Source organism: Salmo salar, unplaced genomic scaffold, assembly GCF_905237065.1.
Source record: "Salmo salar unplaced genomic scaffold, Ssal_v3.1, whole genome shotgun sequence".
In the NCBI taxonomy this organism is placed as follows: Eukaryota; Metazoa; Chordata; class Actinopteri; order Salmoniformes; family Salmonidae; genus Salmo; species Salmo salar.
Window position 1 is genome coordinate 367501 of NW_025549383.1, and position 23741 is coordinate 391241.

Consider the following 23741-nt stretch of genomic DNA (forward strand, 5'->3'; position numbering starts at 1 on the left):
AAGAGATTGTTTCTCGCTTACGGCCATATCAGCCTGGGTACTCCCGATCTCGTCTGATCTCGGAAGCTAAGCAGGGTCGGGCCTGGTTAGTACTTGGATGGGAGACCGCCTGGGAATACCAGGTGCTGTAAGCATTTTGTCCACGAGGGTGTGCTCTTGCACTATTTCATCAGCAACACTGCCTTGTAGTAAGCATTTAATGATGAATTGACTAAATGTCAGTTTTATCAGACTCACTTTGACTATATATGTTGTAGCAAGAGACTGTTTCTCGCTTACGGTTATAACAGCCTGGGTACGCACGACCTCGTCTGATCTCGGAAGCTAAGCAGGGTCGGGCCTGGTTAGTACTTGGATGGGAGACCGCCTGGGAATACCAGGTGCTGTAAACATTTTGTCCACGAGGGTGTGCTCTTGCACTATTTCATCAGCAACACTGCCTTGTAGTAAGCATTTAATGATGAATTGACTAAATGTCTGTTTTATCAGACTCACTTTGACTATATATGTTGTAGCAAGAGATTGTTTCTCGCTTACGGCCATATCAGCCTGGGTACTCCCGATCTCGTCTGATCTCGGAAGCTAAGCAGGGTCGGGCCTGGTTAGTACTTGGATGGGAGACCGCCTGGGAATACCAGGTGCTGTAAGCATTTTGTCCACGAGGGTGTGCTCTTGCACTATTTCATCAGCAACACTGCCTTGTAGTAAGCATTTAATGATGAATTGACTAAATATCTGTTTTATCAGACTCACTTTGACTATATATGTTGTAGCAAGACATTGTTTCTCGCTTACGGCCATACCAGCCTGGGTACGCCCGATCTCGTCTCATCTCGGAAGCTAAGCAGGGTCGGGCCTGGTTAGTACTTGGATGGGAGACCGCCTGGGAATACCAGGTGCTGTAAGCATTTTGTCCACGAGGGTGTGCTCTTGCACTATTTCATCAGCAACACTGCCTTGTATTAAGCATTTAATGATGAATTGACTAAATGTCTGTTTTATCAGACTCACTTTGACTATATATGTTGTAGCAAGAGATTGTTTCTCGCTTACGGCCATGTCAGCCTGGGTACGCCCGGTCTCGTCTGATCTCGGAAGCTAAGCAGGGTCGGACCTGGTTAGTACTTGGATGGGAGACCGCCTGGGAATACCAGGTGCTGTAAGCATTTTGTCCACGAGGGTGTGCTCTTGCACTATTTCATCAGCAACACTGCCTTGTATTAAGCATTTAATGATGAATTGACTAAATGTCTGTTTTATCAGACTCACTTTGACTATATATGTTGTAGCAAGAGATTGTTTCTCGCTTACGGCCATATCAGCCTGGGTACGCCCGATCTCGTCTGATCTCGGAAGCTAAGCAGGGTCGGGCCTGGTTCGTACTTGGATGGGAGACCGCCTGGGAATACCAGGTGCTGTAAGCATTTTGTCCACGAGGGTGTGCTCTTGCACTATTTCATCAGCAACACTGCCTTGTAGTAAGCATTTAATGATGAATTGACTAAATGTCTGTTTTATCAGACTCACTTTGACTATATATGTTGTAGCAAGAGATTGTTTCTCGCTCACGGTTATAACAGCCTGGGTACGCACGATCTCGTCTGATCTCGGAAGCTAAGCAGGGTCGGGCCTGGTTAGTACTTGGATGGGAGACCGCCTGGGAATACCAGGTGCTGTAAGCATTTTGTCCACGAGGGTGTGCTCTTGCACTATTTCATCAGCAACACTGCCTTGTAGTAAGCATTTAATGATGAATTGACTAAATGTCTGTTTTATCAGACTCACTTTGACTATATATGTTGTAGCAAGAGATTGTTTCTCGCTCACGGCCATATCAGCCTGGGTACTCCCGATCTCGTCTGATCTCGGAAGCTAAGCAGGGTCGGGCCTGGTTAGTACTTGGATGGGAGACCGCCTGGGAATACCAGGTGCTGTAAGCATTTTGTCCACGAGGGTGTGCTCTTGCACTATTTCATCAGCAACACTGCCTTGTAGTAAGCATTTAATGATGAATTGACTAAATATCTGTTTTATCAGACTCACTTTGACTATATATGTTGTAGCAAGACATTGTTTCTCGCTTACGGCCATACCAGCCTGGGTACGCCCGTTCTCGTCTCATCTCGGAAGCTAAGCAGGGTTGGGCCTGGTTAGTACTTGGATGGGAGACCGCCTGGGAATACCAGGTGCTGTAAGCATTTTGTCCACGAGGGTGTGCTCTTGCACTATTTCATCAGCAACACTAACTTGTATTAAGCATTTAATGATGAATTGACTAAATGTCTGTTTTATCAGACTCACTTTGACTATATATGTTGTAGCAAGAGATTGTTTCTCGCTTACGGCCATATCAGCCTGGGTACGCCCGGTCTCGTCTGATCTCGGAAGCTAAGCAGGGTCGGGCCTGGTTAGTACTTGGATGGGAGACCGCCTGGGAATACCAGGTGCTGTAAGCATTTTGTCCACGAGGGTGTGCTCTTGCACTATTTCATCAGCAACACTGCCTTGTATTAAGCATTTAATGATGAATTGACTAAATGTCTGTTTTATCAGACTCACTTTGACTATATATGTTGTAGCAAGAGATTGTTTCTCGCTTACGGCCATATCAGCCTGGGTACGCCCGATCTCGTCTGATCTCGGAAGCTAAGCAGGGTCGGGCCTGGTTCGTACTTGGATGGGAGACCGCCTGGAATACCAGGTGCTGTAAGCATTTTGTCCACGAGGGTGTGCTCTTGCACTATTTCATCAGCAACACTGCCTTGTATTAAGCATTTAATGATGAATTGACTAAATGTCTGTTTTATCAGACTCACTTTGACTATATATGTTGTAGCAAGAGATTGTTTCTCGCTTACGGCCATATCAGCCTGGGGGCGCTAATCCTTGATTGGAGAAGTGACGACAGGTGCGAGTAATTGAGCTGTGAGTGTTTGCTTGAGAGTGTTTGCTCGAGAGCTATTTTCGTTTCTTTTTTGGATTTTGCAATATAATTTATTGTTTTTTCATTTGGATAGTTTTTAGTTTTGTTTAGTTTTCCCCCCCTGCAGTTTTGCTGCCTGGGGGAGGTTTTTTCGCTTTCATTTTTGATTCACAATGACGGACAACATGGCAACGACAAACGGAACGGACAAAGACAACGAAAATGCGCAACGGAAGGAAAACGAAAAAGGAGGAATGAAATATGAAAAAGAATACACGGTGGCAATTGAGTTGGTGGGAGAAGAAAAGGTGACGACGATGGAATTACTACGAGCAATTAAGGAGACGTGTGGAGAGGTGGTGGGATGCCGAATGAAAGGAGATAAGAAATATGAAATTACGATGAGAAACGGAAAAGGTAAAGAACGGCTAATGGACGGTATACGGAGAAAGGACAACAAGATACTGGCGAGAGATGTGAATATTAATGAATTGGTGGTGTCTTTTATGAATCTACCGGTATATATAGAAGATAAAGTGATACTGGACAAGTTGAGAAGCTGGGGAGTAACGGCCGTATCGGAGATAAGGAGGAGAGTTTGGCCTGGAACGGAGGTGGTTGACGGAACAAGGTTCTGTAAAGTTAAATTTACAGAAAAAGTCACATCATTGCCATATTCCACAAAAATTGAGACGCTGGAAGGAGCTGAATACTTCAGGGTGATCCATGACAAGCAGGTCAGAGTTTGTCGATTGTGCATACAACCTGGGCACATAGTTAAAGATTGCCCTGAATTCAAGTGTTTCAAGTGCGGCAATCAAGGCCATTATGCGAGAGAGTGTGTCGGAGAGAAGGAAAGGAATGTTTGTGGTAGATGCAGAAAGAGATTGGCGGAATGCAACTGTGGAGAAGTTATGACTGAAGAGGGGAGTCAAGTACTATTCGAGGAAGCAGTTGTATTGTCGGAAGAAGGAGAAGAAGATGGAGGAGATGATGTGGTGGAAGGTGGAGAGACGGAGGAAGGAAGAAGGGAGAAGAAGGAAGACCAGAAGATTAACGAAATTGGGAGCAGCATGGATTCAGAAATAAGAAGATGGAGTTTTCAGGAGGAGGGGGGAGTGGACTGGGGGGAAGCTCGGGGGACTCACAGGTTTTAGGGGAAAGCACAGCACAAACAAGTAACTCGGGGGTGAAGAAATGGAGAGGGTTTTAAGTTTAATGACAATAACAGAGACGGGTATGAACACAGGGAGCACAACGACGACAATATATGAGACGGAGATGAACACGGGGAGCACAACGAACATTCCAGAAACGGCGATGAACACGGGGAGCACAACGACGACTACACATGAGACGGAGATGAACATTCCAGAAACGGGCGGAGAACACGGGGAGCACAACGAACATTCCAGAATCGGCGATGAACACGGGGAGCACAACGGACGAGGGTGTAAAGAAGAAAAGTTGGCTGGATGAAATGGACTTGGAGGAGATATCGGACTCGGATGATGGGGAAAAGTTTGAAAGAATGAGAGGAGGATACAGGAAGAGGAAAGCAGCGGAGGGGGGGAGAGAAACGGTGGAAGAGGAAAGAAACTGGATAAAAGGTAGAGGATAATGAAATTATATTTTATAATTTTATTATTTATTAGTATGGTCACAATAATGTCGATAAATGCGAATGGGTTGAGAACAATAGGAAAATTTAATAGAATAGTACACATAAAGAATTCTGATATTTTATGTATTCAAGAGACGCACTGGGATAATATGTGTGTTTTAGATGTACAGAAAATATGGAGGGATTTTATTTATGTAAACAATGGTAGGGGGGAATTCATGTGGGGTTGCAATTTTAATAAGGAAGGATGTAGTAGAAAATGTGAAGAAGATATATAATGATAATAATGGGAGGATTTTAATTTTAGACTTTGAGTATATGAGTAGGGTTTTTAGGATTATAAATATTTATGCGCCGAATAATGAAATAGAGAGAAGGAATTTATTTTTAGAATTAGCGAAATGGTGCAAGGGAAACTGTATTTTAGTTGGGGATTTTAATGTAAAAATGGATAGACTAGATATGACAAGGGGAGCTATTTTTAGAAGTGATGTATCTAGGGGGGTTTTAAGGAAAATGATGGTTGAAAACAATTTAATTGATATATGGAGGGAGGAGAATCCTAATAAGAGAGAATTTTCTAGAAGGCAGGTGGTTTTAGGGGAATTGAAACAGACACGGATAGATTTGGTTTTAGTAAATGAAGGGTTAAGGAATTTTATGAAGGATATTAAATATATTTTTACAACTTTTAGTGATCATGCTGGGTTAACATTTTCGGTGGGGTTAGATAAGGAAAGGAAAGGGGGGGAATATGGTGTATGAATGCAGGGTATCTAGGTGATGAGGAATACGGGAAACAACTTAAATCTTTGATAGAAGATGAAATGGAGGATAAGCAAAAAGGGAATGATAAGTGCAAGTGGTGGGAAAATGTTAAGGAAAAAATAAAAGTTTTTAGTATTAGATATGCAAGGAAGCAGAGGAGTAGGATGACAAGAGCAGAAAATTATTTAAGAACAAAATTGAATGAAGAAATGAAGAAATGTGATAGTGATCCTGATTATACTATTGAAAAGTTTTTAGATTTAAAAGAAAAATTGAGCAAATGTGAAATAGATAAGTGTAAGGGTGCAATTATAAGAAGTAGGGCAAAATATGTTTTAGAAGGGGAGAAATGTACGTCGTTTTTTCTTGGTTTAGAGAAAACTAAACAGATGAAATCATATATTGGTCAGATTGAAAATGTAAAGGGTGAAGTGGTAAATGATTATGTTGAGATATTAGAAACAGTACAGAATTTTTATAAGGATTTATTTAAGAAAGGGGAGGTGGATGAGGGGTGTGTAAAAGAGATTTTAAGTAGTGTGGATGTGCAAATTGGTGTTGAGGATAAGCAAATGTGTGATAGGAAGATAACAATGGATGAAGTGAAAGATGCAATTAAGGGTTTACAAATAAATAAAAGTCCTGGAGTAGATGGACTAATTGCAGAGTTTTATAAAATGTATGAAAGTATTTTAGCACCTATTTTATTAGAAGTATATCAATATATGGAAGACAATAATACTGTTTCAGATTCCATGGTGACAGGGCTGATATCGATTTTATATAAAAATAAGGGGAGCAAACTGAAACTAGAAAATGATAGGCCAATTAGTTTATTAAACTCAGATTATAAGATTTTAGCTAAGATACTGGCAAATAGGATGAAGATGGTTTTAAATGATATTATAGCACCTACACAAAATTATAGTGTGCCTGGAAGAGATATAGCAGATACCATAACTACACTTAGAGATGTGATAAATAAAATGAATAGCGATAAGATGGGGGGGATTGTTTTAAGTATAGATTTTAATAAAGCTTTTGACAGGGTGGAACATGATTTTATGTTTAGGGTACTGGAAAAGTATGGGTTTGGAAATGGTATAATAAGATGGATAAAATTATTATATAGAAAGGCTAAAAGTAGGGTTAAATGTAATGGGGTTTTAACAGATTCTTTTATTCTTGAGAGGTCAGTGAGACAGGGGTGCCCTTTATCAGCTTTATTGTTTGTTTTATCGGTAGAACCCTTAGCGGCATACCTTAAAAAAGATCATTTTATAAATTGTGTAGAGACTCCGCAAGGAGGTTTTAGTTTAATTCATCAATATGCAGACGATACCACAATTACAGTCAGAGATGAGGGAAGTGTTAAAAGGGTGATGGAGTGTTTTAAAATATATGAGAAAGCCTCAGGAGCTAAAGTGAATATGGAGAAGTCAGTAATAATGTATGTTGGGAAGAATAATGAGGGGAATTTTCCTTTTAAGGTGGTAAATGATTATTTTAAGGTGTTAGGTGTGTTTTTAGGGGTGAAGGAACAAGAAGCTAGGGATCTGACATGGAGTGGGGTTATAAACAAAGTTAGGAAGGTAGTAAATATGTGGAGGGGGAGGGCTTTGAAATTAAAAGGGAAAGTAATTGTTGTAAATTCCTTGCTGATGTCAATTTTTATTCATGTCATGAACGTTTTAGATGTACCAGAATGGGTTTTATCTGAAATGAATACGATTTTAGTTGAATTTTTATGGGATGGGAAAGGTGCGAAAATTTCTTTTAAAACATTGATTGCAGGTTATGAGGAGGGGGGTTTGAAGTTGGTGGATTTAAATGTAAGGAAAAAAGCAATTAGAGTTAAAATGGTACGAAAATATTTATATGGTGAACTAGATTATGGATGGAAAAGATTTTTTAAAGAGTATTTGCAGGAGGTTGGGAGGATGGGGGAAAATGGTTTATTAATGTGTATGAGAAAAGAAATGTTAGCTAATATACCATTGTTTTATAGAGAAGTGTTTGAGGCTTGGGGGGAGTTTTTACCAAATATTTATTATGAGTGTACCATTTTAGACAATATTTTAAATCAGCCAATTTTCTTAAATCCCAAGATACAATATAATAATAAGATGTTGTTTTGTAAATATTTTATGAGGGCTGGGATGAGACAGATTGGGGATATTTTATATGAGGTCATTCCAGGTTTTCTTCCTGTACAAGCGATTTATGATAATGTTTGTGAAGTGGAAGATGAAATAAGCAAAACTACAGTAGAAAATATGTATAAGAGAATTTTAGGGTGTATTCCTGAAGAATGGGTGCTTTTAATAAATACAGAGGTGGTTGAGAGAGCTAAGGGTTTACCGGTTTTATATTATGAAAGTAATGGGGAGAAACATGTTTTATCAGGTTCGAAAGTTAAAAAGATTTATGAAAAATGTATTTTAAGAGAGATAAAAGCTCCTGCTTCAGAAAAAGTGTGGTCTAGGGTATTTGTAAATATAGATGTAAAATCAATATGGAAGAATGTCAATGTAAAATATAATTCTATAGAATGTGAAGATAATGATTTTAAATTGAATTATAATAGGATTTTTACGAACGTGGTTTTACATCAAATAAATAGAGACATTAAAAGAGAATGTGATATTTGTGGTACGGAGGTGGAACATTTTATGCACTTTTTTATTGAATGTAGTAGATTACAAGGGTTTCATGAGTTTATAAGGGGGCTTTTAGAACAACATTGGGGAGAAGATATTGTAAATGGGGTTGAGTGGAGGAGGTTGTTTCTATTTGGTATAAATGGAAAAAGCAAAGTTTTTAATATTAATTTGATGAATTTTGTTCTTAGCCATGCTAGATACGCTGTAAGACAAAGAAGGAATTTAGGACATTATGAAGGGAAAATTGTGAGTGTGGAGGTTTTATTTAAAAGTATTTTAGAGAAAGATATTGAACTAATATATAAATATGGAGGATGTAATTTTGAAAAACTGTTTGTGTGGGGGAGCACTTTTATCGAAATTGATCAAAATGGAAAACTTGCTTTTAATTATTAATTGATTTTAGTGGATGATTGTGTTTTTTAATTGGTTTTATTTTATTTTATTTTTTGATTTTGTAAAAGGATGAATTGTTCATCCTTTTTATTATTATTGTTTGAATATTGTAAATATTATGTGTTTTTTTCATAATAAAAGATAAAAAAAAAAAAAAGGTACGCCCGATCTCGTCTGATCTCGGAAGCTAAGCAGGGTCGGGCCTGGTTCGTACTTGGATGGGAGACCGCCTGGAATACCAGGTGCTGTAAGCATTTTGTCCACGAGGGTGTGCTCTTGCACTATTTCATCAGCAACACTGCCTTGTATTAAGCATTTAATGATGAATTGACTAAATGTCTGTTTTATCAGACTCACTTTGACTATATATGTTGTAGCAAGAGATTGTTTCTCGCTTACGGCCATACCAGCCTGGGTACGCCCGATCTCGTCTGATCTAGGAAGCTAAGCAGGGTCGGGCCTGGTTAGTACTTGGATGGGAGACCGCCTGGGAATACCAGGTGCTGTAAGCATTTTGTCCACGAGGGTGTGCTCTTGCACTATTTCATCAGCAACACTGCCTTGTAGTAAGCATTTAATGATGAATTGACTAAATGCAGCTTCCTGCCTTTTTAATAGGATCAAATTTCCTTGTGTTTTCAATTAGCATCTGCCTTGTATTTATAAGACAAACAAGAATATTGTTGCTGAATGCAGCTTGTGTGTGCTTTGTGCTCCTTTGCCCTGTTCAAATGATGAAAGGAACTAAAGTTGGTATTTTATCCAACTAACTGTACTAAAAAGTGATGGGAACAGTGTTTGTAATTTCTTCTACTTTTTCAGTGACACAAAGTTCAAGCTGCTTATCTAATTGGTGAAAATGCAATGTCTGTTTATCAGACTCATTTTGACTATATATGTTGTAGCAATAGATTGTTTCTCGCTTACGGCCATACCAGCCTGGGTACGCCCGATCTCGTCTGATCTCGGAAGCTAAGCAGGGTCGGTCCTGGTTAGTACTTGGATGGGAGACCGCCTGGGAATACCAGGTGCTGTAAGCATTTTGTCCACGAGGGTGTGCTCTTGCACTATTTCATCAGCAACACTGCCTTGTAGTAAGCATTTAATGATGAATTGACTAAATGCAGCTTCCTGCCTTTTTAATAGGATCAAATTTCCTTGTGTTTTCAATTAGCATCTGCCTTGTATTTATAAGACAAACAAGAATATTGTTGCTGAATGCAGCTTGTGTGTGCTTTGTGCTCCTTTGCCCTGTTCAAATGATGAAAGGAACTAAAGTTGGTATTTTATCCAACTAACTGTACTAAAAAGTGATGGGAACAGTGTTTGTAATTTCTTCTACTTTTTCAGTGACACAAAGTTCAAGCTGCTTATCTAATTGGTGAAAATGCAATGTCTGTTTATCAGACTCATTTTGACTATATATGTTGTAGCAATAGATTGTTTCTCGCTTACGGCCATACCAGCCTGGGTACGCCCGATCTCGTCTGATCTCGGAAGCTAAGCAGGGTCGGTCCTGGTTAGTACTTGGATGGGAGACCGCCTGGGAATACCAGGTGCTGTAAGCATTTTGTCCACGAGGGTGTGCTCTTGCACTATTTCATCAGCAACACTGCCTTGTATTAAGCATTTAATGATGAATTGACTAAATGTCTGTTTTATCAGACTCACTTTGACTATATATGTTGTAGCAAGAGATTGTTTCTCGCTTACGGCCATATCAGCCTCGGTACGCCCGATCTCGTCTGATCTCGGAAGCGAAGCAGGGTCGGGCCTGGTTAGTACTTGGATGGGAGACCCCCTGGGAATACCAGGTGCTGTAAGCATTTTGTCCACGAGGGTGTGCTCTTGCACTATTTCATCAGCAACACTGCCTTGTATTAAGCATTTAATGATGAATTGACTTAATGTCTGTTTTATCACACTCACTTTGACTATATATGTTGTAGCAAGAGATTGTTTCTTGCTTACGGCCATACCAGCCTGGGTACGCCCGATCTCGTCTGATCTCGAAAGCTAAGCAGGGTCGGGCCTGGTTAGTACTTGGATGGGAGACCGCCTGGGAATACCAGGTGCTGTAAGCATTTTGTCCACGAGGGTGTGCTCTTGCACTATTTCATCAGCAACACTGCCTTGTATTAAGCATTTAATGATGAATTGACTAAATGCAGCTTCCTGCCTTTTTAATAGGATCAAATTTCCTTGTGTTTTCAATTAGCATCTGCCTTGTATTTATAAGACAAACAAGAATATTGTTGCTGAATGCAGCTTGTGTGTGCTTTGTGCTCCTTTGCCCTGTTCAAATGATGAAAGGAAATAAAGTTTGTATTTTATCCAACTACCTGTGCTAAAAAGTGATGGGAACAGTGTTTGTAATTTCTTCTACTTTTTCAGTGACACAAAGTTCAAGCTGCTTATCTAATTGGTGAAAATGCAATGTCTGTTTATCACACTCACTTTGACTCTATATGTTGTAGCAAGAGATTGTTTCTCGCTTACGGCCATATCATCCTGGGTACTCCCGATCTCGTCTGATCTCGGAAGCTAAGCAGGGTCGGGCCTGGTTAGTACTTGGATGGGAGACCGCCTGGGAATACCAGGTGCTGTAAGCATTTTGTCCACGAGGGTGTGCTCTTGCACTATTTCATCAGCAACACTGCCTTGTAGTAAGCATTTAATGATGAATTGACTAAATGTCTGTTTTATCAGACTCACTTTGACTATATATGTTGTAGCAAGAGATTGTTTCTCGCTTACGGCCATACCAGCCTGGGTACTCCCGATCTCGTCTGATCTCGGAAGCTAAGCAGGGTCGGGCCTGGTTAGTACTTGGATGGGAGACCGCCTGGGAATACCAGGTGCTGTAAGCATTTTGTCCACGAGGGTGTGCTCTTGCACTATTTCATCAGCAACACTGCCTTGTAGTAAGCATTTAATGATGAATTGACTAAATGTCTGTTTTATCAGACTCACTTTGACTATATATGTTGTAGCAAGAGATTGTTTCTCGCTTACGGCCATACCAGCCTGGGTACGCCTGATCTCGTCTGATCTCGGAAGCTAAGCAGGGTCGTGCCTGGTTAGTACTTGGATGGGAGACCGCCTGGGAATACCAGGTGCTGTAAGCATTTTGTCCACGAGGGTGTGCTCTTGCACTATTTCATCAGCAACACTGCCTTGTAGTAAGCATTTAATGATGAATTGACTAAATGTCTGTTTTATCAGACTCACTTTGACTATATATGTTGTAGCAAGAGATTGTTTCTCGCTTACGGCCATATCAGCCTGGGTAGGCCCGATCTCGTCTGATCTCGGAAGCTAAGCAGGGTCGGGCCTGGTTAGTACTTGGATGGGAAACCGCCTGGGAATACCAGGTGCTGTAAGCATTTTGTCCACGAGGGTGTGCTCTTGCACTATTTCATCAGCAACACTGCCTTGTAGTAAGCATTTAATGATGAATTGACTAAATGTCTGTTTTATCAGACTCACTTTGACTATATATGTTGTAGCAAGAGATTGTTTCTCGCTAACGGCCATATCAGCCTGGGTACGCCCGATCTCGTCTGATCTCGGAAGCTAAGCAGGGTCGGGCCTGGTTAGTACTTGGATGGGAGACCGCCTGGGAATACCAGGTGCTGTAAGCATTTTGCCCACGAGGGTGTGCTCTTGCACTATTTCATCAGCAACACTGCCTTGTAGTAAGCATTTAATGATGAATTGACTAAATGTCTGTTTTATCAGACTCACTTTGACTATATATGTTGTAGCAAGAGATTGTTTCTCGCTTACTGCCATATCAGCCTGGGTACGCCCGATCTCGTCTGATCTCGGAAGCTAAGCAGGGTCGGGCCTGGTTAGTACTTGGATGGGAGACCGCCTGGGAATACCAGGTGCTGTAAGCATTTTGTCCACGAGGGTGTGCTCTTGCACTATTTCATCAGCAACACTGCCTTGTAGTAAGCATTTAATGATGAATTGACTAAATGCAGCTTCCTGCCTTTTTAATAGGATCAAATTTCCTTGTGTTTTCAATTAGCATCTGCCTTGTATTTATAAGACAAACAAGAATATTGTTGCTGAATGCAGCTTGTGTGTGCTTTGTGCTCCTTTGCCCTGTTCAAACGATGAAAGGAAATAAAGTTTGTATTTTATCCAACTACCTGTGCTAAAAAGTGATGGGAACAGTGTTTGTAATTTCTTCTACGTTTTCAGTGACACAAAGTTCAAGCTGCTTATCTAATTGGTGAAAATGCAATGTCTGTTTATCACACTCACTTTGACTATATATGTTGTAGCAAGAGATTGTTTCTCGCATACGGCCATACCAGCCTGGGGGCGCTAATCCTTGATTGGAGAAGTGACGACAGGTGCGAGTAATTGAGCTGTGAGTGTTTGCTTGAGAGTGTTTGCTCGAGAGCTATTTTCGTTTCTTTTTTGGATTTTGCAATATAATTTATTGTTTTTTCATTTGGATAGTTTTTAGTTTTGTTTAGTTTTCCCCCCCTGCAGTTTTGCTGCCTGGGGGAGGTTTTTTCGCTTTCATTTTTGATTCACAATGACGGACAACATGGCAACGACAAACGGAACGGACAAAGACAACGAAAATGCGCAACGGAAGGAAAACGAAAAGGAGGAATGAAATATGGAAAAGAATACACGGTGGCAATTGAGTTGGTGGGAGAAGAAAAGGTGACGACGATGGAATTACTACGAGCAATTAAGGAGACGTGTGGAGAGGTGGTGGGATGCCGAATGAAAGGAGATAAGAAATATGAAATTACGATGAGAAACGGAAAAGGTAAAGAACGGATAATGGACGGTATACGGATAAAGGACAACAAGATACTGGCGAGAGATGTGAATATTAATGAATTGGTGGTGTCTTTTATGAATCTACCGGTATATATAGAAGATAAAGTGATACTGGACAAGTTGAGAAGCTGGGGAGTAACGGCCGTATCGGAGATAAGGAGGAGAGTTTGGCCTGGAACGGAGGTGGTTGACGGAACAAGGTTCTGTAAAGTTAAATTTACGGAAAAAGTCACATCATTGCCATATTCCACAAAAATTGAGACGCTGGAAGGAGCTGAATACTTCAGGGTGATCCATGACAAGCAGGTCAGAGTTTGTCGATTGTGCATACAACCTGGGCACATAGTTAAAGATTGCCCTGAATTCAAGTGTTTCAAGTGCGGCAATCAAGGCCATTATGCGAGAGAGTGTGTCGGAGAGAAGGAAAGGAATGTTTGTGGTAGATGCAGAAAGAGATTGGCGGAATGCAACTGTGGAGAAGTTATGACTGAAGAGGGGAGTCAAGTACTATTCGAGGAAGCAGTTGTATTGTCGGAAGAAGGAGAAGAAGATGGAGGAGATGATGTGGTGGAAGGTGGAGAGACGGAGGAAGGAAGAAGGGAGAAGAAGGAAGACCAGAAGATTAACGAAATTGGGAGCAGCATGGATTCAGAAATAAGAAGATGGAGTTTTCAGGAGGAGGGGGGGAGTGGACTGGGGGGAAGCTCGGGGGACTCACAGGTTTTAGGGGAAAGCACAGCACAAACAAGTAACTCGGGGGTGAAGAAATGGAGAGGGTTTTAAGTTTAATGACAATAACAGAGACGGGTATGAACACGGGGAGCACAACGACGACAATATATGAGACGGAGATGAACACGGGGAGCACAACGAACATTCCAGAAACGGCGATGAACACGGGGAGCACAACGACGACTACACATGAGACGGAGATGAACATTCCAGAAACGGGCGGAGAACACGGGGAGCACAACGAACATTCCAGAATCGGCGATGAACACGGGGAGCACAACGGACGAGGGTGTAAAGAAGAAAAGTTGGCTGGATGAAATGGACTTGGAGGAGATATCGGACTCGGATGATGGGGAAAAGTTTGAAAGAATGAGAGGAGGATACAGGAAGAGGAAAGCAGCGGAGGGGGGGAGAGAAAGGGTGGAAGAGGAAAGAAACTGGATAAAAGGTAGAGGATAATGAAATTATATTTTATAATTTTATTATTTATTAGTATGGTCACAATAATGTCGATAAATGCGAATGGGTTGAGAACAATAGGAAAATTTAATAGAATAGTACACATAAAGAATTCTGATATTTTATGTATTCAAGAGACGCACTGGGATAATATGTGTGTTTTAGAAGTACAGAAAATATGGAGGGATTTTATTTATGTAAACAATGGTAGGGGGGAATTCATGTGGGGTTGCAATTTTAATAAGGAAGGATGTAGTAGAAAATGTGAAGAAGATATATAATGATAATAATGGGAGGATTTTAATTTTAGACTTTGAGTATATGAGTAGGGTTTTTAGGATTATAAATATTTATGCGCCGAATAATGAAATAGAGAGAAGGAATTTATTTTTAGAATTAGCGAAATGGTGCAAGGGAAACTGTATTTTAGTTGGGGATTTTAATGTAAAAATGGATAGACTAGATATGACAAGGGGAGCTATTTTTAGAAGTGACGTATCTAGGGGGGGTTTTAAGGAAGATGATGGTTGAAAACAATTTAATTGATATATGGAGGGAGGAGAATCCTAATAAGAGAGAATTTTCTAGAAGGCAGGTGGTTTTAGGGGAATTGAAACAGACACGGATAGATTTGGTTTTAGTAAATGAAGGGTTAAGGAATTTTATGAAGGATATTAAATATATTTTTACAACTTTTAGTGATCATGCTGGGTTAACATTTTCGGTGGGGTTAGATAAGGAAAGGAAAGGGGGGGGAATATGGTGTATGAATGCAGGGTATCTAGGTGATGAGGAATACGGGAAACGACTTAAATCTTTGATAGAAGATGAAATGGAGGATAAGCAAAAAGGGAATGATAAGTGCAAGTGGTGGGAAAATGTTAAAGAAAAAATAAAAGTTTTTAGTATTAGATATGCAAGGAAGAAGAGGAGTAGGATGACAAGAGCAGAAAATTATTTAAGAACAAAATTGAATGAAGAAATGAAGAAATGTGATAGTGATCCTGATTATACTATTGAAAGGTTTTTAGATTTAAAAGCAAAATTGAGCAAATGTGAAATAGAGAAGTGTAAGGGTGCAATTATTAGAAGTAGGGCAAAATATGTTTTAGAAGGGGAGAAATGTACCTCGTTTTTTCTTGGTTTAGAAAAAACTAAACAGACGAAATCATATATTAGTGAGATTGAAAATGTAAAGGGTGAAGTGGTAAATGATTATGTTGAAATATTAGAAACTGTACAGAATTTTTATAAGGATTTATTTAAGAAAGGGGAGGTGGAGGAGGGGTGTGTAAAAGAGATTTTAAGTAGTGTGGATGTGCAAATTGGTGTTGAAGATAAGCAAATGTGTGATAGGAAGATAACAATGGATGAAGTGAAAGATGCAATTAAGGGTTTACAAATAAATAAAAGTCCTGGAGTAGATGGACTAATTGCAGAGTTTTATAAAATGTATGAAAGTATTTTAGCACCTATTTTATTAGAAGTATATCAATATATGGAAGACAATGATACTGTTTCAGATTCCATGGTGACAGGGCTGATATCGATTTTATATAAAAATAAGGGGAGCAAACTGAAACTAGAAAATTATAGGCCAATTAGTTTATTAAACTCAGATTATAAGATTTTAGCTAAGATACTGGCAAATAGGATGAAGATGGTTTTAAATGATATTATAGCACCTACACAAAATTATAGTGTGCCTGGAAGAGATATAGCAGATACCATAACTACACTTAGAGATGTGATAAATAAAATGAATAGTGACAAGATGGGGGGGATTGTTTTAAGTATAGATTTTAATAAAGCTTTTGACAGGGTGGAACATGATTTTATGTTTAGGGTACTGGAAAAGTATGGGTTTGGAAATGGTATAATAAGATGGATAAAATTATTATATAGAAAGGCTAAAAGTAGGGTTAAATGTAATGGGGTTTTAACAGATTCTTTTATTCTTGAGAGGTCAGTGAGACAGGGGTGCCCTTTATCAGCTTTATTGTTTGTTTTATCGGTAGAACCCTTAGCGGCATACCTTAAAAAAGATCATTTTATAAATTGTGTAGAGACTCCGCAAGGAGGTTTTAGTTTAATTCATCAATATGCAGACGATACCACAATTACAGTCAGAGATGAGGGAAGTGTTAAAAGGGTGATGGAGTGTTTTAAAGTATATGAGAAAGCCTCAGGAGCTAAAGTGAATATGGAGAAGTCAGTAATAATGTATGTTGGGAAGAATAATGAGGGGACTTTTCCTTTTAAGGTGGTAAATGATTATTTTAAGGTGTTAGGTGTGTTTTTAGGGGTGAAGGAACAAGAAGCTAGGGATCTGACATGGAGTGGGGTTATAAATAAAGTTAGGAAGGTAGTAAATATGTGGAAGGGGAGGGCTTTGAAATTAAAAGGGAAAGTAATTGTTGTAAATTCCTTGCTGATGTCAATTTTTATTCATGTCATGAACGTTTTAGATGTACCAGAATGGGTTTTATCTGAAATGAATACGATTTTAGTTGATTTTTTATGGGATGGGAAAGGAGCGAAAATTTCTTTTAAAACATTGATTGCAGGATATGAGGAGGGGGGTTTGAAGTTGGTGGATTTAAATGTAAGGAAAAAAGCAATTAGAGTTAAAATGGTACGGAAATATTTATATGGTGAACTAGATTATGGATGGAAAAGATTTTTTAAGGAGTATTTGCAGGAGGTTGGGAGGATGGGGGACAATGGTTTATTGATGTGCATGAAAAAAGAAATGTTAAGTAATATACCATTGTTTTATAGAGAAGTGTTTGAAGCTTGGGGGGAGTTTTTACCAAATATTTATTATGAGTGTACCATTTTAGACAATATTTTAAATCAGCCAATTTTCTTAAATCCCAAGATACAATATAATAATAAGATGTTGTTTTGTAAATATTTTATGAGGGCTGGGATGAGACAGATTGGGGATATTTTATACGAGGTCATTCCAGGGTTTCTTACTGTACAAGCGATTTATGATAATGTTTGTGAAGTAGAAGATGAAATAAGTAAAACTACAATAGAAAATATGTATAAGAGAATTTTAGGGTGTATTCCTGAAGAATGGGTGCTTTTAATAAATACAGAGGTGGTTGAGAGAGCTAAGGGTTTACCGGTTTTATATTATGAAAGTAATGGGGAGAAACATGTTTTATCAGGTTTGAAAGTTAAAAAGATTTATGAAAAATGTATTTTAAGAGAGATAAAAGCTCCTGCTTCAGAAAAAGTGTGGTCTAGGGTATTTGTAAATATAGATGTAAAATCAATATGGAAGAATGTCAATGTCAAATATAATTCTATAGAATGTGAAGATAATGATTTTAAATTGAAACATAATAGGATTTTTACGAACGTGGTTTTACATCAAATAAATAGAGACATTAAAAGAGAATGTGATATTTGTGGTACGGAGGTGGAAAATTTTATGCACTTTTTTATTGAATGTAGTAGATTACAAGGGTTTCATGAGTTTATAAAGGGGCTTTTAGAACAACATTGGGGAGAAGATATTGTAAATGGGGTTGAGTGGAGGAGGTTGTTTCTATTTGGTATAAATGGAAAAAGCAAAGTTTTTAATATTAATTTGATGAATTTTGTTCTTAGCCATGCTAGATACGCTGTAAGACAAAGAAGGAATTTAGGACATTATGAAGGGAAAATTGTGAGTGTGGAGGTTTTATTTAAAAGTATTTTAGAGAAAGATATTGAACTAATATATAAATATGGAGGATGTAATTTTGAAAAACTGTTTGTGTGGGGGAGCACTTTTATCGAAATTGATCAAAATGGAAAACTTGCTTTTAATTATTAATTGGTTTTAGTGGATGATTGTGTTTTTTAATTGGTTTTATTTTCTTTTCTTTTTTGATTTTGTAAAAGGATGAATTGTTCATCCTTTTTATTATTATTGTTTGAATATTGTAAATATTATGTGTTTTTTCATAATAAAAGATTTTAAAAAAAAGGTACTCCCGATCTCGTCTGATCTCGGAAGCTAAGCAGGGTCGGGCCTGGTTAGTACTTGGATGGGAGACCGCCTGGGAATACCAGGTGCTGTAAGCATTTTGTCCACGAGGGTGTGCTCTTGCACTATTTCATCAGCAACACTGCCTTGTAGTAAGCATTTAATGATGAATTGACTAAATTTCTGTTTTATCAGACTCACTTTGACTATATATGTTGTAGCAAGAGATTGTTTCTCGCTTACGGCCATATCAGCCTGGGTACGCCCGATCTCGTCTGATCTCGGAAGCTAAGCAGGGTCGGGCCTGGTTAGTACTTCGATGGGAGACTGCCTGGCAATACCAGGTGCTGTAAGCATTTTGTCCACGAGGGTGTGCTCTTGCACTATTTCATCAGCAACACTGCCTTGTAGTAAGCATTTAATGATGAATTTACTAAATTTCTGTTTTATCAGACTCACTTTGACTATATATGTTGTAGCAAGAGATTGTTTCTCGCTTACGGCCATATCAGCCTGGGTACGCCCGATCTCGTCTGATCTCGGAAGCTAAGCAGGGTCGGGCCTGGTTAGTACTTTGATGGGAGACTGCCTGGGAATACCAGGTGCTGTAAGCATTTTGTCCACGAGGGTGTGCTCTTGCACTATTTCATCAGCAACACTGCCTTGTAGTAAGCATTTAATGATGAATAGACTAAATGTCTGTTTTATCAGACTCACTTTGACTATATATGTTGTAGCAAGAGATTGTTTCTCGCTTACGGCCATACCAGCCTGGGTACGCCCGATCTCGTCTGATCTCGGAAGCTAAGCAGGGTCGGGCCTGGTTAGTACTTGGATCGGAGACCGCCTGGGAATACCAGGTGCTGTAAGCATTTTGTCCACGAGGGTGTGCTCTTGCACTATTTCATCAGCAACACTGCCTTGTAGTAAGCATGATGAATTGACTAAATGTCTGTTTTATCAGACTCACTTTGACTATATATGTTGTAGCAAGAGATTGTTTCTCGCTTACGGCCATGTCAGCCTGGGTACGCCCGATCTCGTCTGATCTCGGAAGCTAAGCAGGGTCGGTACTGGTTAGTACTTGGATGGGAGACCGCCTGGGAATACCAGGTGCTGTAAGCATTTTGTCCACGAGGGTGTGCTCTTGCACTATTTCATCAGCAACATGGCCTTGTAGTAAGCATTTAATGATGAATTGACTAAATGCAGCTTCCTGCCTTTTTAATAGGATCAAATTTCCTTGTGTTTTCAATTAGCATCTGCCTTGTATTTATAAGACAAACAAGAATATTGTTGCTGAGTGCAGCTTGTGTGTGCTTTGTGCTCCTTTGCCCTGTTCAAATGATGAAAGGAAATAAAGTTTGTATTTTATCCAACTACCTGTGCTAAAAAGTGATGGGAACAGTGTTTGTAATTTCTTCTACTTTTTCAGTGACACAAAGTTCAAGCTGCTTATCTAATTGGTGAAAATGCAATGTCTGTTTATCACACTCACTTTGACTATATATGTTGTAGCAAGAGATTGTTTCTCGCTTACGGCCATACCAGCCTGGGTACACCCGATCTCGGAAGCTAAGCCGGGTCGGGCCTGGTTAGTACTTGGATGGGAGACCCCATGGGAATACCAGGTGCTGTAAGCATTTTGTCCACGAGGGTGTGCTCTTGCACTATTTCATCAGCAACACTGCCTTGTAGTAAGCATTTAATGATGAATTGACTAAATGTCTGTTTTATCAGACTCACTTTGACTATATATGTTGTAGCAAGAGATTGTTTCTCGCTTACGGCCATGTCAGCCTGGGTACGCCCGATCTCGTCTGATCTCGGAAGCTAAGCAGGGTCGGTACTGGTTAGTACTTGGATGGGAGACCGCCTGGGAATAGCAGGTGCTGTAAGCATTTTGTCCACGAGGGTGTGCTCTTGCACTATTTCATCAGCAACACTGCCTTGTAGTAAGCATTTAATGATGAATTGACTAAATGCAGCTTCCTGCCTTTTTAATAGGATCAAATTTCCTTGTGTTTTCAATTAGCATCTGCCTTGTATTTATAAGACAAACAAGAATATTGTTGCTGAATGCAGCTTGTGTGTGCTTTGTGCTCCTTTGCCCTGTTCAAACGATGAAAGGAAATAAAGTTTGTATTTTATCCAACTACCTGTGCTAAAAAGTGATGGGAACAGTGTTTGTAATTTCTTCTACTTTTTCAGTGACACAAAGTTCAAGCTGCTTATCTAATTGGTGAAAATGCAATGTCTGTTTATCACACTCACTTTGACTATATATGTTGTAGCAAGAGATTGTTTCTCGCATACGGCCATACCAGCCTGGGTACGCCCGATCTCGTCTGATTTCGGAAGCGAAGCAGGGTCGGGCCTGGTTAGTACTTGGATGGGAGACCGCCTGGGAATACCAGGTGCTGTAAGCATTTTGTCCACGAGGGTGTGCTCTTGCACTATTTCATCAGCAACACTGCCTTGTATTAAGCATTTAATGATGAATTGACTAAATGTCTGTTTTATCAGACTCACTTTGACTATATATGTTGTAGCAAGAGATTGTTTCTAGCTTACGGCCATATCAGCCTGGGTACGCCCGATCTCGTCTGATCTCGGAAGCTAAGCAGGGTCGGGCCTGGTTAGTACTTGGATGGGAGACCGCCTGGGAATACCAGGTGCTGTAAGCATTTTGTCCACGAGGGTGTGCTCTTGCACTATTTCATCAGCAACACTGCCTTGTAGTAAGCATTTAATGATGAATTGACTAAATGTCTGTTTTATCAGACTCACTTTGACTATATATGTTGTAGCAAGAGATTGTTTCTCGCTCACGGCCATATCAGCCTGGGTACGCCCGATCTCGTCTGATCTCGGAAGCTAAGCAGGGTCGGGCCTGGTTAGTACTTGGATGCGAGACCGCCTGGGAATACCAGGTGCTGTAAGCATTTTGCCCACGAGGGTGTGCTCTTGCACTATTTCATCAGCAACACTGCCTTGTAGTAAGCATTTAATGATGAATTGACTAAATGTCTGTTTTATCAGACTCACTTTGACTATATATTTTGTAGCAAGAGATTGTTTCTCGCTTACTGCCATATCAGCCTGGGTACGCCCGATCTCGTCTGATCTCCGAAGCTAAGCAGGGTCGGGCCTGGTTAGTACTTGGATGGGAGACAGCCTGGGAATACCAGGTGCTGTAAGCATTTTGTCCACGAGGGTGTGCTCTTGCACTATTTCATCAGCAACACTGCCTTGTTGTAAGCATTTAATGATGAATTGACTAAATGTCTGTTTTATCAGACTCACTTTGACTATATATGTTGTAGCAAGAGATTGTTTCTCTCTTACGGCCATATCAGCCTGGGTACGCCCGATCTCGTCTGATCTCGGAAGCTAAGCAGGGTCGGGCCTGGTTAGTACTTGGATGGGAGACCGCCTGGGAATACCAGGTGCTGTAAGCATTTTGCCCACGAGGGTGTGCTCTTGCACTATTTCATCAGCAACACTGCCTTGTAGTAAGCATTTAATGATGAATTGACTAAATGTCTGTTTTATCAGACTCACTTTGACTATATATGTTGTAGCAAGAGATTGTTTCTCGCTACGGCCATATCAGCCTGGATACGCCCGATCTCGTCTGATCTCGGAAGCTAAGCAGGGTCGGGCCTGGTTAGTACTTGGATGGGAGACCGCCTGGGAATACCAGGTGCTGTAAGCATTTTGTCCACGAGGGTGTGCTCTTGCACTATTTCATCAGCAACACTGCCTTGTAGTAAGCATTTAATGATGAATTGACTAAATGTCTGTTTTATCAGACTCACTTTGACTATATATGTTGTAGCAAGAGATTGTTTCTCGCTTACGGCCATATCTGCCTGGGTACGCCCGATCTCGTCTGATCTCGGAAGCTAAGCAGGGTCGGGCCTGGTTAGTACTTGGATGCGAGACCGCCTGGGAATACCAGGTGCTGTAAGCATTTTGTCCACGAGGGTGTGCTCTTGCACTATTTCATCAGCAACACTGCCTTGTAGTAAGCATTTAATGATGAATTGACTAAATGCAGCTTCCTGCCTTTTTAATAGGATCAAATTTCCGTGTGTTTTCAATTAGCATCTGCCTTGTATTTATAAGACAAACAAGAATATTGTTGCTGAATGCAGCTTGTGTGTGCTTTGTGCTCCTTTGCCCTGTTCAAATGATGAAAGGAAATAAAGTTTGTATTTTATCCAACTACCTGTGCTAAAAAGTGATGGGAACAGTGTTTGTAATTTCTTCTACTTTTTCAGTGACACAAAGTTCAAGCTGCTTATCTAATTGGTGAAAATGCAATGTCTGTTTATCACACTCACTTTGACTATATATGTTGTAGCAAGAGATTGTTTCTCGCTTACGGCCATACCAGCCTGGGGGCGCTAATCCTTGATTGGAGAAGTGACGACAGGTGCCAGTAATTGAGCTGTGAGTGTTTGCTTGAGAGTGTTTGCTCGAGAGCTATTTTCGTTTCTTTTTGGATTTTGCAATATAATTTATTGTTTTTTCATTTGGATAGTTTTTAGTTTTGTTTAGTTTTCCCCCCTGCAGTTTTGCTGCCTGGGGAGGTTTTTTTCGCTTTCATTTTTGATTCACAATGACGGACAACATGGCAACGACAAACGGAACGGACAAAGACAACGAAAATGCGCAACGGAAGGAAAACGAAAAAGGAGGAATGAAATATGGAAAAGAATACACGGTGGCAATTGAGTTGGTGGGAGAAGAAAAGGTGACGACGATGGAATTACTACGAGCAATTAAGGAGACGTGTGGAGAGGTGGTGGGATGCCGAATGAAAGGAGATAAGAAATATGAAATTACGATGAGAAACGGAAAAGGTAAAGAACGGATAATGGACGGTATACGGATAAAGGACAACAAGATACTGGCGAGAGATGTGAATATTAATGATTTGGTGGTGTCTTTTATGAATCTACCGGTATATATAGAAGATAAAGTGATACTGGACAAGTTGAGAAGCTGGGGAGTAACGGCCGTATCGGAGATAAGGAGGAGAGTTTGGCCTGGAACGGAGGTGGTTGACGGAACAAGGTTCTGTAAAGTTAAATTTACGGAAAAAGTCACATCATTGCCATATTCCACAAAAATTGAGACGCTGGAAGGAGCTGAATACTTCAGGGTGATCCATGACAAGCAGGTCAGAGTTTGTCGATTGTGCATACAACCTGGGCACATAGTTAAAGATTGCCCTGAATTCAAGTGTTTCAAGTGCGGCAATCAAGGCCATTATGCGAGAGAGTGTGTCGGAGAGAAGGAAAGGAATGTTTGTGGTAGATGCAGAAAGAGATTGGCGGAATGCAACTGTGGAGAAGTTATGACTGAAGA

The 23741-nt window shown here is 40.0% G+C and overlaps 25 non-coding genes and 10 pseudogenes across 25 annotated transcripts; all 35 read left to right on the top strand.

Moving 5' to 3' along the window:
• The first annotated feature begins 15 nt into the window (after nt 1-15).
• Nucleotides 16-134, top strand: LOC123737739 (5S ribosomal RNA). The gene has a single exon (XR_006767037.1). It is a non-coding gene; the product is annotated as a 5S ribosomal RNA (ribosomal RNA).
• A 139-nt stretch (nt 135-273) lies between these two features.
• LOC123737483 (uncharacterized) lies at nt 274-392 on the top strand (annotated as a pseudogene).
• A 139-nt stretch (nt 393-531) lies between these two features.
• LOC123737740 (5S ribosomal RNA) lies at nt 532-650 on the top strand. Its single transcript, XR_006767038.1, has one exon. It is a non-coding gene; the product is annotated as a 5S ribosomal RNA (ribosomal RNA).
• A 139-nt stretch (nt 651-789) lies between these two features.
• On the top strand, nt 790-908 carry LOC123737155 (5S ribosomal RNA). The gene has a single exon (XR_006766695.1). It is a non-coding gene; the product is annotated as a 5S ribosomal RNA (ribosomal RNA).
• A 139-nt stretch (nt 909-1047) lies between these two features.
• On the top strand, nt 1048-1166 carry LOC123737271 (5S ribosomal RNA). The gene has a single exon (XR_006766809.1). It is a non-coding gene; the product is annotated as a 5S ribosomal RNA (ribosomal RNA).
• A 139-nt stretch (nt 1167-1305) lies between these two features.
• Nucleotides 1306-1424, top strand: LOC123737998 (5S ribosomal RNA). The gene has a single exon (XR_006767293.1). It is a non-coding gene; the product is annotated as a 5S ribosomal RNA (ribosomal RNA).
• Nucleotides 1425-1563: 139 nt separating this feature from the next.
• LOC123737405 (uncharacterized) lies at nt 1564-1682 on the top strand (annotated as a pseudogene).
• A 139-nt stretch (nt 1683-1821) lies between these two features.
• On the top strand, nt 1822-1940 carry LOC123737083 (5S ribosomal RNA). Its single transcript, XR_006766623.1, has one exon. It is a non-coding gene; the product is annotated as a 5S ribosomal RNA (ribosomal RNA).
• Nucleotides 1941-2079: 139 nt separating this feature from the next.
• On the top strand, nt 2080-2198 carry LOC123737299 (uncharacterized; annotated as a pseudogene).
• A 139-nt stretch (nt 2199-2337) lies between these two features.
• LOC123737974 (5S ribosomal RNA) lies at nt 2338-2456 on the top strand. Its single transcript, XR_006767270.1, has one exon. It is a non-coding gene; the product is annotated as a 5S ribosomal RNA (ribosomal RNA).
• A 139-nt stretch (nt 2457-2595) lies between these two features.
• On the top strand, nt 2596-2713 carry LOC123737360 (uncharacterized; annotated as a pseudogene).
• Nucleotides 2714-8767: 6054 nt separating this feature from the next.
• Nucleotides 8768-8886, top strand: LOC123738017 (5S ribosomal RNA). Its single transcript, XR_006767311.1, has one exon. It is a non-coding gene; the product is annotated as a 5S ribosomal RNA (ribosomal RNA).
• Nucleotides 8887-9295: 409 nt separating this feature from the next.
• Nucleotides 9296-9414, top strand: LOC123737838 (5S ribosomal RNA). The gene has a single exon (XR_006767136.1). It is a non-coding gene; the product is annotated as a 5S ribosomal RNA (ribosomal RNA).
• A 409-nt stretch (nt 9415-9823) lies between these two features.
• LOC123737839 (5S ribosomal RNA) lies at nt 9824-9942 on the top strand. The gene has a single exon (XR_006767137.1). It is a non-coding gene; the product is annotated as a 5S ribosomal RNA (ribosomal RNA).
• Nucleotides 9943-10081: 139 nt separating this feature from the next.
• On the top strand, nt 10082-10200 carry LOC123737182 (5S ribosomal RNA). The gene has a single exon (XR_006766722.1). It is a non-coding gene; the product is annotated as a 5S ribosomal RNA (ribosomal RNA).
• Nucleotides 10201-10339: 139 nt separating this feature from the next.
• LOC123737744 (5S ribosomal RNA) lies at nt 10340-10458 on the top strand. Its single transcript, XR_006767042.1, has one exon. It is a non-coding gene; the product is annotated as a 5S ribosomal RNA (ribosomal RNA).
• Nucleotides 10459-10867: 409 nt separating this feature from the next.
• Nucleotides 10868-10986, top strand: LOC123737582 (5S ribosomal RNA). Its single transcript, XR_006766883.1, has one exon. It is a non-coding gene; the product is annotated as a 5S ribosomal RNA (ribosomal RNA).
• Nucleotides 10987-11125: 139 nt separating this feature from the next.
• Nucleotides 11126-11244, top strand: LOC123737581 (5S ribosomal RNA). The gene has a single exon (XR_006766882.1). It is a non-coding gene; the product is annotated as a 5S ribosomal RNA (ribosomal RNA).
• A 139-nt stretch (nt 11245-11383) lies between these two features.
• Nucleotides 11384-11502, top strand: LOC123737151 (5S ribosomal RNA). Its single transcript, XR_006766691.1, has one exon. It is a non-coding gene; the product is annotated as a 5S ribosomal RNA (ribosomal RNA).
• A 139-nt stretch (nt 11503-11641) lies between these two features.
• On the top strand, nt 11642-11760 carry LOC123737252 (5S ribosomal RNA). Its single transcript, XR_006766790.1, has one exon. It is a non-coding gene; the product is annotated as a 5S ribosomal RNA (ribosomal RNA).
• A 139-nt stretch (nt 11761-11899) lies between these two features.
• Nucleotides 11900-12018, top strand: LOC123737936 (5S ribosomal RNA). Its single transcript, XR_006767233.1, has one exon. It is a non-coding gene; the product is annotated as a 5S ribosomal RNA (ribosomal RNA).
• Nucleotides 12019-12157: 139 nt separating this feature from the next.
• On the top strand, nt 12158-12276 carry LOC123738011 (5S ribosomal RNA). The gene has a single exon (XR_006767305.1). It is a non-coding gene; the product is annotated as a 5S ribosomal RNA (ribosomal RNA).
• Nucleotides 12277-18599: 6323 nt separating this feature from the next.
• Nucleotides 18600-18718, top strand: LOC123737345 (uncharacterized; annotated as a pseudogene).
• A 139-nt stretch (nt 18719-18857) lies between these two features.
• Nucleotides 18858-18976, top strand: LOC123737099 (5S ribosomal RNA). The gene has a single exon (XR_006766639.1). It is a non-coding gene; the product is annotated as a 5S ribosomal RNA (ribosomal RNA).
• A 139-nt stretch (nt 18977-19115) lies between these two features.
• On the top strand, nt 19116-19234 carry LOC123737103 (5S ribosomal RNA). The gene has a single exon (XR_006766643.1). It is a non-coding gene; the product is annotated as a 5S ribosomal RNA (ribosomal RNA).
• A 134-nt stretch (nt 19235-19368) lies between these two features.
• LOC123737384 (uncharacterized) lies at nt 19369-19487 on the top strand (annotated as a pseudogene).
• Nucleotides 19488-19896: 409 nt separating this feature from the next.
• Nucleotides 19897-20005, top strand: LOC123737462 (uncharacterized; annotated as a pseudogene).
• A 139-nt stretch (nt 20006-20144) lies between these two features.
• On the top strand, nt 20145-20263 carry LOC123737457 (uncharacterized; annotated as a pseudogene).
• Nucleotides 20264-20672: 409 nt separating this feature from the next.
• Nucleotides 20673-20791, top strand: LOC123737179 (5S ribosomal RNA). The gene has a single exon (XR_006766719.1). It is a non-coding gene; the product is annotated as a 5S ribosomal RNA (ribosomal RNA).
• A 139-nt stretch (nt 20792-20930) lies between these two features.
• Nucleotides 20931-21049, top strand: LOC123737715 (5S ribosomal RNA). Its single transcript, XR_006767013.1, has one exon. It is a non-coding gene; the product is annotated as a 5S ribosomal RNA (ribosomal RNA).
• Nucleotides 21050-21188: 139 nt separating this feature from the next.
• On the top strand, nt 21189-21307 carry LOC123737330 (uncharacterized; annotated as a pseudogene).
• A 139-nt stretch (nt 21308-21446) lies between these two features.
• On the top strand, nt 21447-21565 carry LOC123737453 (uncharacterized; annotated as a pseudogene).
• A 139-nt stretch (nt 21566-21704) lies between these two features.
• LOC123737945 (5S ribosomal RNA) lies at nt 21705-21823 on the top strand. Its single transcript, XR_006767242.1, has one exon. It is a non-coding gene; the product is annotated as a 5S ribosomal RNA (ribosomal RNA).
• Nucleotides 21824-21962: 139 nt separating this feature from the next.
• Nucleotides 21963-22080, top strand: LOC123737248 (5S ribosomal RNA). Its single transcript, XR_006766786.1, has one exon. It is a non-coding gene; the product is annotated as a 5S ribosomal RNA (ribosomal RNA).
• A 139-nt stretch (nt 22081-22219) lies between these two features.
• LOC123737260 (5S ribosomal RNA) lies at nt 22220-22338 on the top strand. Its single transcript, XR_006766798.1, has one exon. It is a non-coding gene; the product is annotated as a 5S ribosomal RNA (ribosomal RNA).
• Nucleotides 22339-23741: the final 1403 nt, after the last annotated feature.